Raw genomic sequence first — 13,861 nt, 5'->3', positions numbered from 1 at the left:
TCATTGATCATAATATTATGCCTTTGATGCCAGTCAGGGTGCAATGTTACATTTACATCACTATGGGTGATTGACAGGGCCGGAGAGGGACTCATTTTCAGCCCTGGAGTTATATGCCTTAGACCGGCCCACTGTAGTTCATGACTGACTATATTAAAATAATATTATTAAATCCTCAATATAGCCTACAGACGTCTGCAATAGTGTACTGTTCTCCGTAGCCTTGCAATTCATTGTATTTATCAAATATATCATTTCCAATTCAGTGCAAATACAGCCTAAACAATTATGATTTTTGGCATAATCGTGCAGCCCTACTATAAGGTATTTTAATATTATTTAATTAAAATGATTTAAAAACTACTAAAAGGGAATAAAATGGGTTTCCCCCTATATTCTTTTTTTTAAATGGTGGGTCATTAGATTTGAAAAAGTTTGGAAACCCCTGATATACATTACACAAGCAAGATTTATCATGTCTTGCCATATACAAACATCCTTCTTCGATATGAAATTGTTTAACGCCAAAAGTTTTAAAAAACCTGCGTTCAAAACTACTTTGAACACTATCACAAGGCTGCAACGAAAAATAACTTTGTGTCTGCTTCCGCATTGGATAAACAAAACTGCTTCGGTGTGTCACATATACGTCATCATCGTCTTGCTGCCACCTCCCCATTCTGTGATTGGTTCCCTATTTGAGGCAAAAAAATTGGTCCATGGTTTCCATGCTAGACTTGCAGCTTGAAAGTTTTTGCACGCAAGGCAGCATGGGCAAACCCAGGCTATGTTGCCAAATAACGTAGGGTAGGCTTACCTTGTGTCAAAAAAGAACTTTCAACATTTAGTTTTACTTAAGTACACATCATATTCATATGAAACATACTTTTTTCATTAAACTGATGAGTTTTGCATCAAATAGATTTTTGTTACTCTTGCAATAGATGATGAATAATGATGATTCATAGACGATTGTTACATCTATGACTTAGAGGCCATTTGTATCAAGTTGCGCTCAAGTTTATTTTAAATCTAGACGCGTGGCAAGCGCACTCAAATATAGGCTATGTTTACACGTGGACGGCTATTTTCATAAACGGACATTTCAACCTCTCCGCTTTCAAAAATAATATCGTGCACACATGTCAGTTTTCAGAAAAGTGTTTATTTACACGTACACGTGCATATATGCCGTCAAGAGAAGCTCAAGCCCACATAAGCCAATCACCGGCAGCGCTGGTGGTGACGCGAACTGGTTCTTCATGTTGGAGGGAGGAGTTGTTGCAGTAGGTGATCGATGACGTCAAAGTACCGCGAGAGTGAGTTGAGGAATCACACGTAGAGGTCTAATTTCGAATCACTCTCGCGGTACTTTGACATCATCCGTCTGTCGGTTCTTGCAGCGCCGCATGAAGTCAAACATGCGTAAAATTGCTGACTTCCGAGCACTCGTCTCTGCTCCTCGACATAATGGAGCAGCTGTATTTGCAAATACAAATACACGAAACGAGTTTGCATGAACATAAATGTGATCTTGGAAGCGTTCAGAGTAGGCTTGCCGCGATAGTCTGAAAAACGGTGATTACAGCCTCTCACCGGTTAGATCATTTGCCCACCGCGACACCGTCTTTCACCGTCATTTTGATATTTTCATGTAATTAAATCATTTAGTTTCGTTAGAGAGAGCAAACACACTAACAACTGAATGTATCTGCTGCCTGAATTCAGCGGAGCTGAACGCGCGTCATGTCACAGAGCAGCCAGTGTCTCATTTATTTCTGTCGGTGTGCGAGGCGAGCTGACCAACCAGACGATGGCAGAAGCCGCGTGCTTACTCGTTTTTGTTATAATATAAATATATGATGTTTAATATAAGCGAGATCGTTTTATTGTTGTGTTTTACATCAAGAAAAATAATAAACGCATCATTCAAGCAGCGTTTTATGGAGAAGTAGCTGGTTGCTCTGCTTGGGACTGGCGGGTTCTGTGAGAATTACCTGCGCATACCAACTTAAATCTCCCATCTGCAAATTATACGAGTGGGGCTGCTGCACTGAAAAAAATCTGATTCATGCAATTAACAATTTTTTTAAGGTAATCGGTTGCAATCAATTTATTTAAGCTACATTTAAACAAAAGTTTTTTGTTTTGTTTTGTATTTCTATTTTTTTTTTAAATGTAGCTTAAATAAATTGATTTATCTCGAGAAACCACATGCATGCATTTTTGTCTGATTCAATCATAAAATGAATTCTAATGAATCCCATACCATTTCATTAACCTGGTGAACGATCTCAGCTTCATTGCGGATAGCGAGAAGCTCCGTTGTCTCTGCTTTATTGCAGCTTGCAGACGCTGATCTGTGCGAACCCCTGGTCACATAGCTACGTTGTTGCATCGACACATGCGTCATCACGACACACCCCTTACGGCATTGTTCCTGCATTTTGTTTACACACAGTGCACGTTCATGGAATATAACAGCAATGTTACTAGGTCCCAATCCTGGGAGCGGTCCTGAGATCAATTCTAGAAAGTGTTTGCGTTCGGACAGAAGTCACTCACTTACTATAAAGATTTACTGATAAAATTGGACATTATTATGTTCTCGTTTTTAAGTAAAAAGAAATGTTAGGATATTTTTCTTTGTGATTTAATATATAATATATTATGGAATGCCAAAAACATAAACTCTGATCCATGAACTGTTTATCATGTTTGCTTTTATCTATTCCGTTGAAAATTCAATATTCCCCAGAAGAGCCATTTTTGCAACCTCATTCAGTGTTCTTCATAGTTCATCACACAAGCACAATCAAGACAGTCCCAAAGTGACACCATCTCCTCATTGAACCTCAGCCTATCCAACAGGAATATGTGCTCTCGTATAAATGTAATGGTTGCACTAAAAGATGATATTAATGCTTGAAAGTGAAATAGGGTAGGGACGATTTTTTTAGGTGAAGGTGACACTGTAAAAATCAAGAAAATTGTATCTCGTGTAACTATCTCATCTGGCACAAGGTGCCCTAGCAGTGTGTGACTGCGTCTAACAAGAATAACTTGAGCGGGGTGCACATGGCAGGTACTGTAATTGACATTTGTGCGAGTCTAATACTTGTAGTGCAAATGTTTAGGGGCATAAATTATATTTATGCACATTACATTTTGCTGCCTGAGGGGGTAAGTGAAACTAATTTAGTGGCAATAAAAATAAATTAATGGACTACAAGCATCTGAGCACATAAAGAAGTAATTCCGCCTGAAAGTTATATTAACATCTAAAGTATGTAATTGAGGAAAGGGCCTCATAAAAAGTAATGATTTTACAAGCCAAAAATAAATGTACGTCTCGCTGGAATTATCCGAGTTTCAATCAAAGCTCATCAGTTCCATTTGGATCAAGAAGACATGGATCTGTCCCAGTGTTGAAACCGTTTCAGCATCTTTAATGAAGTGAAAACAGGCCATTCAGATGTGGCTAATATAAGCTCTCAGGAAAAATCGCTCGGGCGTGTGAAAAATCAAAAGTATTTAAATTGATCTGCAGCCCTTTAATACATCAATAACCACTTAACTGCTATTAGGTTATCTAATGTATCTTATTAATCTGAATAAATAAGTCTAGCATGCAGTATTCTCTTCTATGATACTACATTTATAAATGGATAACTTATATCCCCTGCTCACACTGCAAAAATATACTTTCTTTCTTAGTATTTTTGTCTTGTTTTCAGTATAAATATCTAAACATTCTTAAAGGAATAGTCTACCCTTTTGCCATATTAAACTATGTTACCTCAACTTAGACGATTAATACATTTTTTTCAATGCGTGCACTGTACAGCCCGTCATGAATGTGTTAGCATTTAGCCTAGATTCCTATGGTACCAAACAGGGAAGCCACCAAACACTTCCGTTTTTCCCTATTTAAAGACTGTTACATGAGGAGTTATACCAGCAAGTATGGTGCCACAAAATAAAACTTTTTTTTGGTACCATAGGAATGAATGAGGCTAGGCTAAATGCTAACACATTCACAACGCGCTGTACAGTGCACGCATTGAAAAAAGATAGGTAATAACATAGTTTAATATGGCAAAGGGTATACTATTCCTTTAGATCAGGATGTATTTTCTTGATAAGCAAAATTACCTAAGAAAATAAGTCTAGTGTCATGGGTCTGCCATCTTGTCCTTTGTTTAATCTAGTCTTGTGGCAGAACCATGACAGACCCATGTTTTGTGTGGGTTCACGTGGTCTTAGTATTGGTTTACTGGACCACGTGTTCCCAGTGTCTTGTCTCTTTTACCCCGCTCCCTTGTCATCCTCCTCATTATTGTTTGATTTATATCACCTGCTCCCCTCTTGATTTGCTACCCTATTTAATCCTCTTGTATTCATTGTCCTGTGCTTGTGCATTGTTTCTGTCATCGTGTGAGTACGCTGTCTGAAGTATTGTAGAGTTTATATTATCCAGTCTAGTTCTTTGTTTCATGTATTCCTGTTTAATGTCTTAGTCTAGTCTTGTGTCTTGTACAGTTTAGTGTTCCTGATATAACCCTGTTTATGTTGTTTTGCCCCCTCGTGGGTTTTTGTTTTCTGTTCATTGTATAATAAAAGTCTTTAGTGTTCATCTCAGTCTGCACTTGGGTTCCTCCTCCATACAACTTCATAACAGAATGCACAAGCCAGTTAAGAACCCAGCGGACTGGATGTACCGTTGCTGCGCTAGGAGAGGACGCAGTTTTTCTGTTGTTCTTGAACCGGGTCCCACCTGGTACGATCCTCTTCTGTTTGGACCCGGGGTCAATTCTAGGAGGGAGCCAGCCAGTTCCGCTGGTCCCATCCCTCTGTCTGTCATCCCGGAGGATCTACCCATGGGAGGTATTGTGCTTGGCGACCCGAGTCTTCCTCCTCCGGCCCCTGAGAGCTTCTCCCCACCCATGTCGCTTCGAGGTAAGCGAGAGCGGAGAGTTTCGTGGGAGTCGCCGTCCGAGGGGTCCTCTTCGGAGCCTGCTGCTCCCACCACTGTTCTCCCCTCACCTGCCGGACGCAGCGCCCCCTGTCACGGTCCCTGTCACGGCCCCTGTCTCGTCTCCGCTGCCGGACGCAGCGCCCCCTGTCACGGCCCCTGTCTCGTCTCCGCTGCCGGACGCAGCGCCCCCTGTCACGGCCCCTGTCTCGTCTCCGCTGCCGGACGCAGCGCCCCCTGTCACGGCCCCTGTCTCGTCTCCGCTGCCGGACGCAGCGCCCCCTGTCACGGCCCCTGTCTCGTCTCCGCTGCCGGACGCAGCGCCCCCTGTCACGGCCCCTGTCTCGTCTCCGCTGCCGGACGCAGCGCCCCCTGTCACGGCCCCTGTCTCGTCTCCGCTGCCGGACGCAGCGCCCCCTGTCACGGCCCCTGTCTCGTCTCCGCTGCCGGACGCAGCGCCCCCTGTCACGGCCCCTGTCTCGTCTCCGCTGCCGGACGCAGCGCCCCCTGTCACGGCCCCTGTCTCGTCTCCGCTGCCGGACGCAGCGCCCCCTGTCACGGCCCCTGTCTCGTCTCCGCTGCCGGACGCAGCGCCCCCTGTCACGGCCCCTGTCTCGTCTCCGCTGCCGGACGCAGCGCCCCCTGTGACTGTCCCTGTCCCGTCTCCGCTGCCGGCCGCAGCGCCCCCTGTCTCACCGGCTCCTTCAGTTGCTTCCTCCCGTGCTCCATCCTGTTTGTCTGCCTGGTCCCCTGCCTCTGTCTCAATGTCCTCCCTGAACTCTCTCCCCTACCCAGTGAGTCCTGGATCGCCCTCGTCTGCTCCCTTGTCTGCCCCCACCTTGCCCTGGAACCCTGCCTTGCCTCCTTTTGTTCCCCTTACCAAATCTGCATCCCTCACCAAGCCTGTTCCCTCCAAGATCCCCACCAAGCCTGCCCGGACTCCTCGTCCCAAGCCCTCCACTACCCCTGAACCCAAGACCCCTTGCCCACCCAGCTACACCCTACCTGGACTTCCTTTTGTGAACACTGTTTTGCCTCCGCCCCCCCTCCCTTGTTTGTTGTTTTTATTATGTCACACCAACCCTCTTGTATTGTATTCTTGTCTTCCATTGATGTTATTTGTCATGTTTTCTTGGTGTCTGTCTATCTGTCAGTCTGTCTTGTCTCGTGTCTAGTGTTCCCCTGGGGAGCGTCTGGAAGCCGCTCCTTTAGGGGGGGATTCTGTCATGGTTCTGCCATCTTGTCCTTTATTTAATCTAGTCTTGTGGCAGAACCATGACAGACCCATGTTTTGTGTGGGTTCACGTGGTCTTAGTATTGGTTTACTGGACCACGTGTTCCCAGTGTCTTGTCTCTTTTACCCCGCTCCCTTGTCATCCTCCTCATTATTGTTTGATTTATATCACCTGTTCCCCTCTTGATTTGTTCCCCTATTTAATCCTCTTGTATTCATTGTCCTGGGCTTGTGCATTGTTTCTGTCATCGTGTGAGTACGCTGTCTGAAGTATTGTAGAGTTTATATTATCCTGTCTAGTTCTTTGTTTCATGTATTCCTGTTAAATATCTTAGTCTAGTCTTGTGTCTTGTACAGTTTAGTGTTCCTGATATAACCCTGTTTATGTTGTTTTGCCCCCTCGTGGGTTTTTGTTTTCTGTTCATTGTATAATAAAAGTCTTTAGTGTTCATCTCAGTCTGCACTTGGGTTCCTCCTCCATACAACTTCATAACATCTAGTGCTTAAAACAAGCAACAAAATCTGCCAATGGGGTACGAAGAAAAATCTTGAAATAAGTTTTCTTTTTTCTTAAACACTTAATTCAAGCTAAAATTTCTCACCCCATCGGCAGACAATTTGGCTCATTTTAAGCACAAATTCACTTAAATTGTATATATTTTGTCTAAAAACTAGACTTATTATTTTTTTTTAGAAAATAAAGAAATTACATCTTGATTTATAATTTTTAGATATATATATATACTGAAAACAGGACAAAAACAAGCAAGAAAGTCATTTTTTGCAGTGCATGTGCTGGTTTGTAGCTTGAAGATATAAGGAAAATAGGGGATATCATGGCTAGATTCCATACTTTTTGTTCACATTAATATTTTATGGTGTTTAAATTCGAATTTCAGTACACTGTAAAAAACAACCTATAGAATTTACTCAAAAAAATTGTTGTAACAATTTGCACTCACTTTGTTTGAGTAAATTATATCCTATATATTTCATTAAAGAGTACCTAACTTTAATTACTATGATAAACTAAAAAAAAATAGGTAAGGTCTACCTATTTTTTTAATAACTAATTACTTATTAAAAATGAATAACATTAACCCTATTGGTATTAAGCCACAGATCTATTAAATTATTATTAATAATGATAAGCCATTAAGAAACATTACATATTACTTATTCAGAGAGGGTTGAATAAGGAAATAGTCATACACAAGATTGCATAAATTGTTTGCTTTATTGAACAAATAACATTCTGTAAACATTAAAAACTAATTATTGGAAGTACAAAATAACCCCAATACATTTCAAGTGAAATACAACATATCATAGTTTTACATAAAGCTTCTTGAACATATTATTTCATTAAAAAAACCCAAAGTCTTCATGAGATGTTAAAAAAACATTAAAAGCAAGATTCCTAAATACTGTTCTTCACGTTATCATTAGAAAAGTAAAGAAGACAATAATATGAGAGGAAAAACTGATCTCATTTACCTCAGTAGACTAGCATGCTATATCGATACAAACAAACATTTCAACTTCATTTAAAACTTATTAAGTGCAAAAATACAACTTCATATTATGTTATAACTCACAGTACACGTGCATAAAACATTGAACACTAACAAGAAGTACTTACATTCAATTTTAAGGGATTCAACTTCATATACAAGTCACATATATAACATATGAACTCTGAAATACTTTTTTGAACAGACATTAAAATAAAAAACCAAAGGCAACGTTAAGTATAGGCTATATACGTAAATGATAATAATAATAATAATAATAATAATAATAATAAAATGGCTTCATAAATGGATCCCTTCTAAAACAAAACTCAATATATTAACAGATAAATGCAAGAAAACTTTTACAGTAATTATCTAGCATCGACAGCTTTATCGTTGTTTGTTTGTCTGCTCGACGCCCTCCCGTCTGTATCGTACATCAACCGTCCGCTGCTCTCTCTCGTCACGTGGCTTTCTCAAGTTCAACCACTCATATTGAGCAGCTCCGCTGTTCACGAGATTAAGACATGTAAATAATAATAATGGAAGTTAATATTTTAATCATAAATATGGTTTTTTTGTTCGTATTCGCAGGTGCAAGAACTGGGCAATGTTTCATTCAAAGCTAACCTGACTGACATATTCTAACCCAGTGGTTCCCAAACCTTTTCAGCGTGCGGCCCCCCTTGGGTACGGTGCATTCCTTTGCGGCCCCCCCAAAGAAAATTTGTGACAAAAAACTGTTCTAAAACTCAACATTTTAATAAAAAACCCGTTAAATTATACAAAAAAAGTAGTGCTTTTGGTTAGTAGCCTTATTTTTTTTAGGTTTAATTACACAGAATTCATGATAAATTAATGTATTTCATAAAATGTCATAAAACTGGGGCCCCCCTGGCACCATCTCGCGGCCCCCAGTTTGAAAACCACTGTTCTAACCTATCAATCTGTCGACAACAGAGACAGAGAAGCACGCAAATGACTAAACTTCTGGTAGATTTTACAGTTAACCAACTTAACATTTCCATTCATGATGATATTAACAAGTTAAATAAAAACTTACCTCTCAACAAACCGCAGTTCTCCCGCCATATGATATGAAAAATGGTGACTCGAGTCCCGCCTGGATGTTGATTCATGCGCACTTTGCGGTGCTAAGGCCAATATTTTGGGGTATATGTTACTTATTTTTTTAGTATTGCAGTTATTACTGTTAAAAATTGGATAGTGAAAATAGAATATACCCATTATTTTTTAGTTTACTTGCTAGCTTATATACTTAATTAAATTATAACTTATTTTCATGGGTTAAATTTAACACCCTCCAGAGTAATTTTTTACAGTGTACACTGTCAATAAAAAGGGTCCCTAGCTATCACTGGGGTGGTTCTCTTTTTTAAAAAGTAAACTTTTTTCACATAAAGAGTGCATACATATTGGTAACAAATGTTTATATTTGTACCTAAATGGTACTTATTAGGACCTTTAACATGACCAGCATTCGTCTATAACTTCTGACAGTGTATTAACACATACAATAGATATAGTGACAAATACAAAACATAAAAAGCAGCGCTCGCTTACCAGTTTCACACAAAACCCACTCACAACAGACAGGTGATACAGGTTGCTGGTAATGTCTTATAAGCCATATCTTTTTAAAATATTCACATATTTGGGATGAAAGATGAACAATATGTATTATTTATAAAAGCTAGACTAATTTGCGTATTCTGCGTATACTAAATGAGGAAAAGGTGTACAGTTACAATCAAGCTGTTATAACGCATTAACCCCTTCAGACCTGATTTTCCAGTGTTTAATCAGTGTGCCTTATGGTTGATCAGCATTTTTATTGGTTTGAACTAGAGGTGGGCCGATCCGATATTCAGTATCGATATTATTCCGATATTGGCGAAAATGGTCGGATCGAATATTGTCGGGGAGTACAATGTGATCCAGTACCAAAACGGACCTTGTCATGGCAACTTGCCGTAAAGCGTGACTTGCTGAGCAACATGAATTTGCACAAAGTTGCACTTTAAATTGTACAAAGTTACAGCTTAAATTTTATTTTGAATTTTTGTGCTAACTAACTAAAAATGTTGCTACTAGTCTGTTTGAAACATTTAAATAAAAATGAAGCAGCAGAATTGCACAATGTTTCATTGAGTCTTAAATTTGAACAGTCATTTGTTGCACAGTAAAAAGTTTGAGTTCTGTTGCAGCTGTTTAAGCTTTTGTACGGCTAACAAATGTGCTATTTGCAGCTTAATTGATTAAAAGAGCGATAGAGATGGTATTGGATTGGAATCTGTATCGACAGATACTCAAGGTTGTGGTATCGACATCGGTATCAAACATGAAAAAGTGGTATCGGCCCAGCCCTAATTTGAACCACAAAACATGTGATGTCCATTCCGGTGGAAGCATGGTCTAAATGGGTTATGAAAACATTTGTCATATGAAAAACATTTACACATGCTATTATGGTGCTCAAAGATGACTTAAGTGACAAAATTATTGACTACAGGGGGAGTTTAATGGCGCAACATACCATATCATGGCTAAAGAGAACATTTGTGTAACTGGGCCTAAAATCCTTCCAGCTATGGTGCTACAACCATTAAGACAGTTTTTCCAACAAACCCCATTTTCCCCCAGAACGGAGTTAGGTTTGGGAACACAGCTAAAAGTAATTTATCTGCACTGTTTCGCTGGTTTGGCTGTCCCAGTTGCTCATTTAAGTAATCTTCCACAGAAATCTCAAGGTAGACAGCCTGATTTGTTTTTAATTAAAGTGTTCCTTTCTGCATACCTGTAAGGCCGAGGGTCTTAGAGTACTACAGAAGTAATTAGCGTGGCTCTCGCTTTCTTGTCCGACCGGTCCCATTCTGTACAACATGGACCAGCCTGCACAGAAGGCAATTAACAAGAACTATATCCATTAACTTTATAGCACATGGAATTATGCGCCGAGCTCAAAGTCTGTCCTTATTTGTAATGACTTGGTCCCCTAAAAAGTATTTAACAATGGCTGGTTTAGGGTTTATGTATACTGTAATAATAAAGCGTACACTGTATGTCAGCCAGAATATATACTGAATGTAATAATATAAAATTGTACCACAATTCAATTTCTTTCAGGGTAGTAGTCATTTTTAGATGCCAGTTTTACAGATGTCCTTCAGAGCCATTTAACATTTATTTTGTGTTCACGTTATGGAGGGAAAAAGGGGCATTTTATGCACTTTGCTTGCATGAAAGCATCGCCGGAGGGTTTGCCAAATCAAACACTGTCAGAAAAAAGGTACATAACTATACCTTTTCTTTCACTGGGGTGGTACCCTAAGGCTCTATTATGTACCTTTACAGGTATACTAAAGATAATACAAGGTTGTACCATTTGGGTACAATACTGTACCTTTAAGGGACACTTACTTTTTAAAATATAGGCTTATTTTCCAGCTCCCTAGTTAAATATTTGATTTGTACCTTTTTGGAATCCATCCAGCTGATCTCCGGGTCTGCCGGTACCACTTTTAGCATAGCTTAGCATAATCCATTGAATCTGATTAGACCATTAGCATTGTGCTCAAAAATAAAATAACCAAAGAGTTTTAATATTTTTCCTATTTAAAACTTGACTCTTCTGTAGTTATATTTTGTACTAAGACAGAAAATTGAAAGTTGGGATTTTCTAGGCCGATACTCTGAAAAAATGATTCATTCAATTTACTAAATTTTTAAGGTAAGTGGTTGCAATCAATTTATTTAAGCTACATTTAACCTAAAGTTTTTTATTTATTTATTTTTGTTTAAATGTAGCTTAAATAAATTGATTGCAACCACTTACCTTAAAAAATTGAGTAAATTGAATGAATCATTTTTTTCAGTGTATCGGCCTAGAAAATCCCAACTTTCAATTTTTTTTGTATGGCTATAACTATACTCTTATTCCGGCGTAATAATCAAGGACTTTGCTGCCGTACCATGGCTGCAGCAGGTGCAATAATATTACGCAGTGCCCCAAAATAATCCTGTATAGATTGAAAGTAACCAAGGGGACTATTTTTTGAGCGCGATGCTAATGGTCTAATCAGATTCAATGGATTGTGCTAAGCTATGCTAAAAGTGGTACCGCCAGACACAGAGATCAGCTGAATGGATTCCAAAACGGTAAAAATCAAATGTTTCACTCTAGAGGAGCTGAAAAATGAGCATTTTTTTTTTTTCAAAAAAGTGGTGTTCCTTTAAGGATCTATTGTGTACCTTTACATGTTTTTCTATTAACTGTTTTGTCCCCCTTACATTTAACTGGTACAATTTTTTTTCCTTCAGGTACATAATAGGCCTGTAGGGTATAATAGTGTACCCTAAAAGGTATTCAATGTGTTGGATACACATAAAGGTACAAAAACACTGGTTACCACTCCAGCAACGGAAAAGGTACAGTTTTGTACCTTTTTTATGACAGTGTATGTGATCTAAAATAAGTAATGCATATACATTATACAGCGTCCTCCAATTGCAGAGTTGTTACGCACAAGCATCCAACAGAGACATCCCAACGCAACAGCAAGAAATTCTTGGCCTAGTCCACCTAAAATGGCCTTTTACTCTCATTCTCGAGAGAATGTGTCAGAGAAAATCAACAGGGTGGAAAAATAATTGTTAAAATCACTTGGCATCATTTCTCCGTACGATAAACAAAATGAAAGGGAATTCTGGCGTGAATGGGAATCGCTATCGACGTAAACTGTTCTCTAGTCTTTTGTCTCTAATTCCAATTACTGGCCAGAGTGACGTTTTTACAGTGATTGGCACATTGCCTGACAAAGGCTGCCACCGTTTCCAGTGAAAATGAAGGCGCTCGGCTTGTCGCTGTGGTCTCCTGCAGTTAGTGTATGTAGAAGTGTTCTCCTAGGCATTTCTCATTTATGATTGCTTTTCACTCCTGGCACTTTCTGGACTCCCAAACCTCTTCTTTTCCCACTCATATATATGTAGTTTGACTGGCGGGCAGTTCCTCATTATTTGCATTCTGATACCTGCCAGCACTAATGAGAGAAGGGACCTGTGCCGCCGTGACAGGACGGCTGGATTAATGTCTGCACGGCTGCAAGCGAAGTGGGGAATAGTTCATTATGGCAGATATATGACATTTAACACTGATTCTCTATCTAATAATATGGCATAATAACAAACACTCGAGACCATGCGGGTCCCACCTGAGGGACCGTTCCGCCTGTGGGGACCAAAGTGTTTTTTTTTCCTTTATGGATATGCATTTAAAGCTGTGTTTGCTTTTTTTATTAATGTGTTTGTGGCACCTTTTGCTTTGGAATAACAGATTTGTAGCTCCAGAGCTAAGGGGTTTGAATTATTATGTGGAATATAAGTACGAAGATTTTTTTCCCTCTTTCAGCTCGGATTTCTAATTCAGGTTTATTGATTTTGCAATGCAAACACATGGGCTGGTTATTATGAGGACTTATTTGAATTGCATTGATCATCTTTGGCTAACGCTATTATTTGGTGCTTTGGGGAGAAGTTATATTTTATCACTATTGAGTCGTGAAAGAGAAAGGGAAAAATGCAGTCAGCAAAAAGGCTGTTACACAATGACTTTGTAATGTATTTGGGGATAAAATATACTGTGGCTTCCACAGAAATATTTATTAAATGTCAAATTGATGATGTCAGCCGTGCCTCCCAACGCCACCGGTGCTGACGACGCACAGCCATCGCTCAAAAAGGACCCGCGGTTCCGGGTGAAGACAAATTATCCTTTCATTTGAAACAGAGTGTTTCCTTAAATACCTGCTGTGCTAATGAGGCCCTCATGTTGTGTTTGAGTCTCACTCGTCGCTCTATTAGCGTCCCGGGCCCGAGCGCTGGGCCCATCTCACTGAGTGATTAACTAAACCTCGGGGCTGACAGGCCTGCGAGCCTCTGCGGAGGTAGAAGCTGGACTAATGTGGAGATCTGTTTAACAAGCACTGTGCAGATAGGAAAGATACGAATGAGGGAAGGAGGTGGAGGGTGTTACAGAATGATGGTGTGATGTCTGGTTGACTCCACAGGAGAGAGTGCCGGGCTGACAGTCGTCCTAATGAGGAGGTCCGATCTGCTACA

The sequence above is a fragment of the Misgurnus anguillicaudatus genome, chromosome 8 (genome assembly GCF_027580225.2).
Source record: "Misgurnus anguillicaudatus chromosome 8, ASM2758022v2, whole genome shotgun sequence".
Classification (NCBI taxonomy): domain Eukaryota; kingdom Metazoa; phylum Chordata; class Actinopteri; order Cypriniformes; family Cobitidae; genus Misgurnus; species Misgurnus anguillicaudatus.
Note: the sequence above shows the minus strand (reverse complement) of the source record.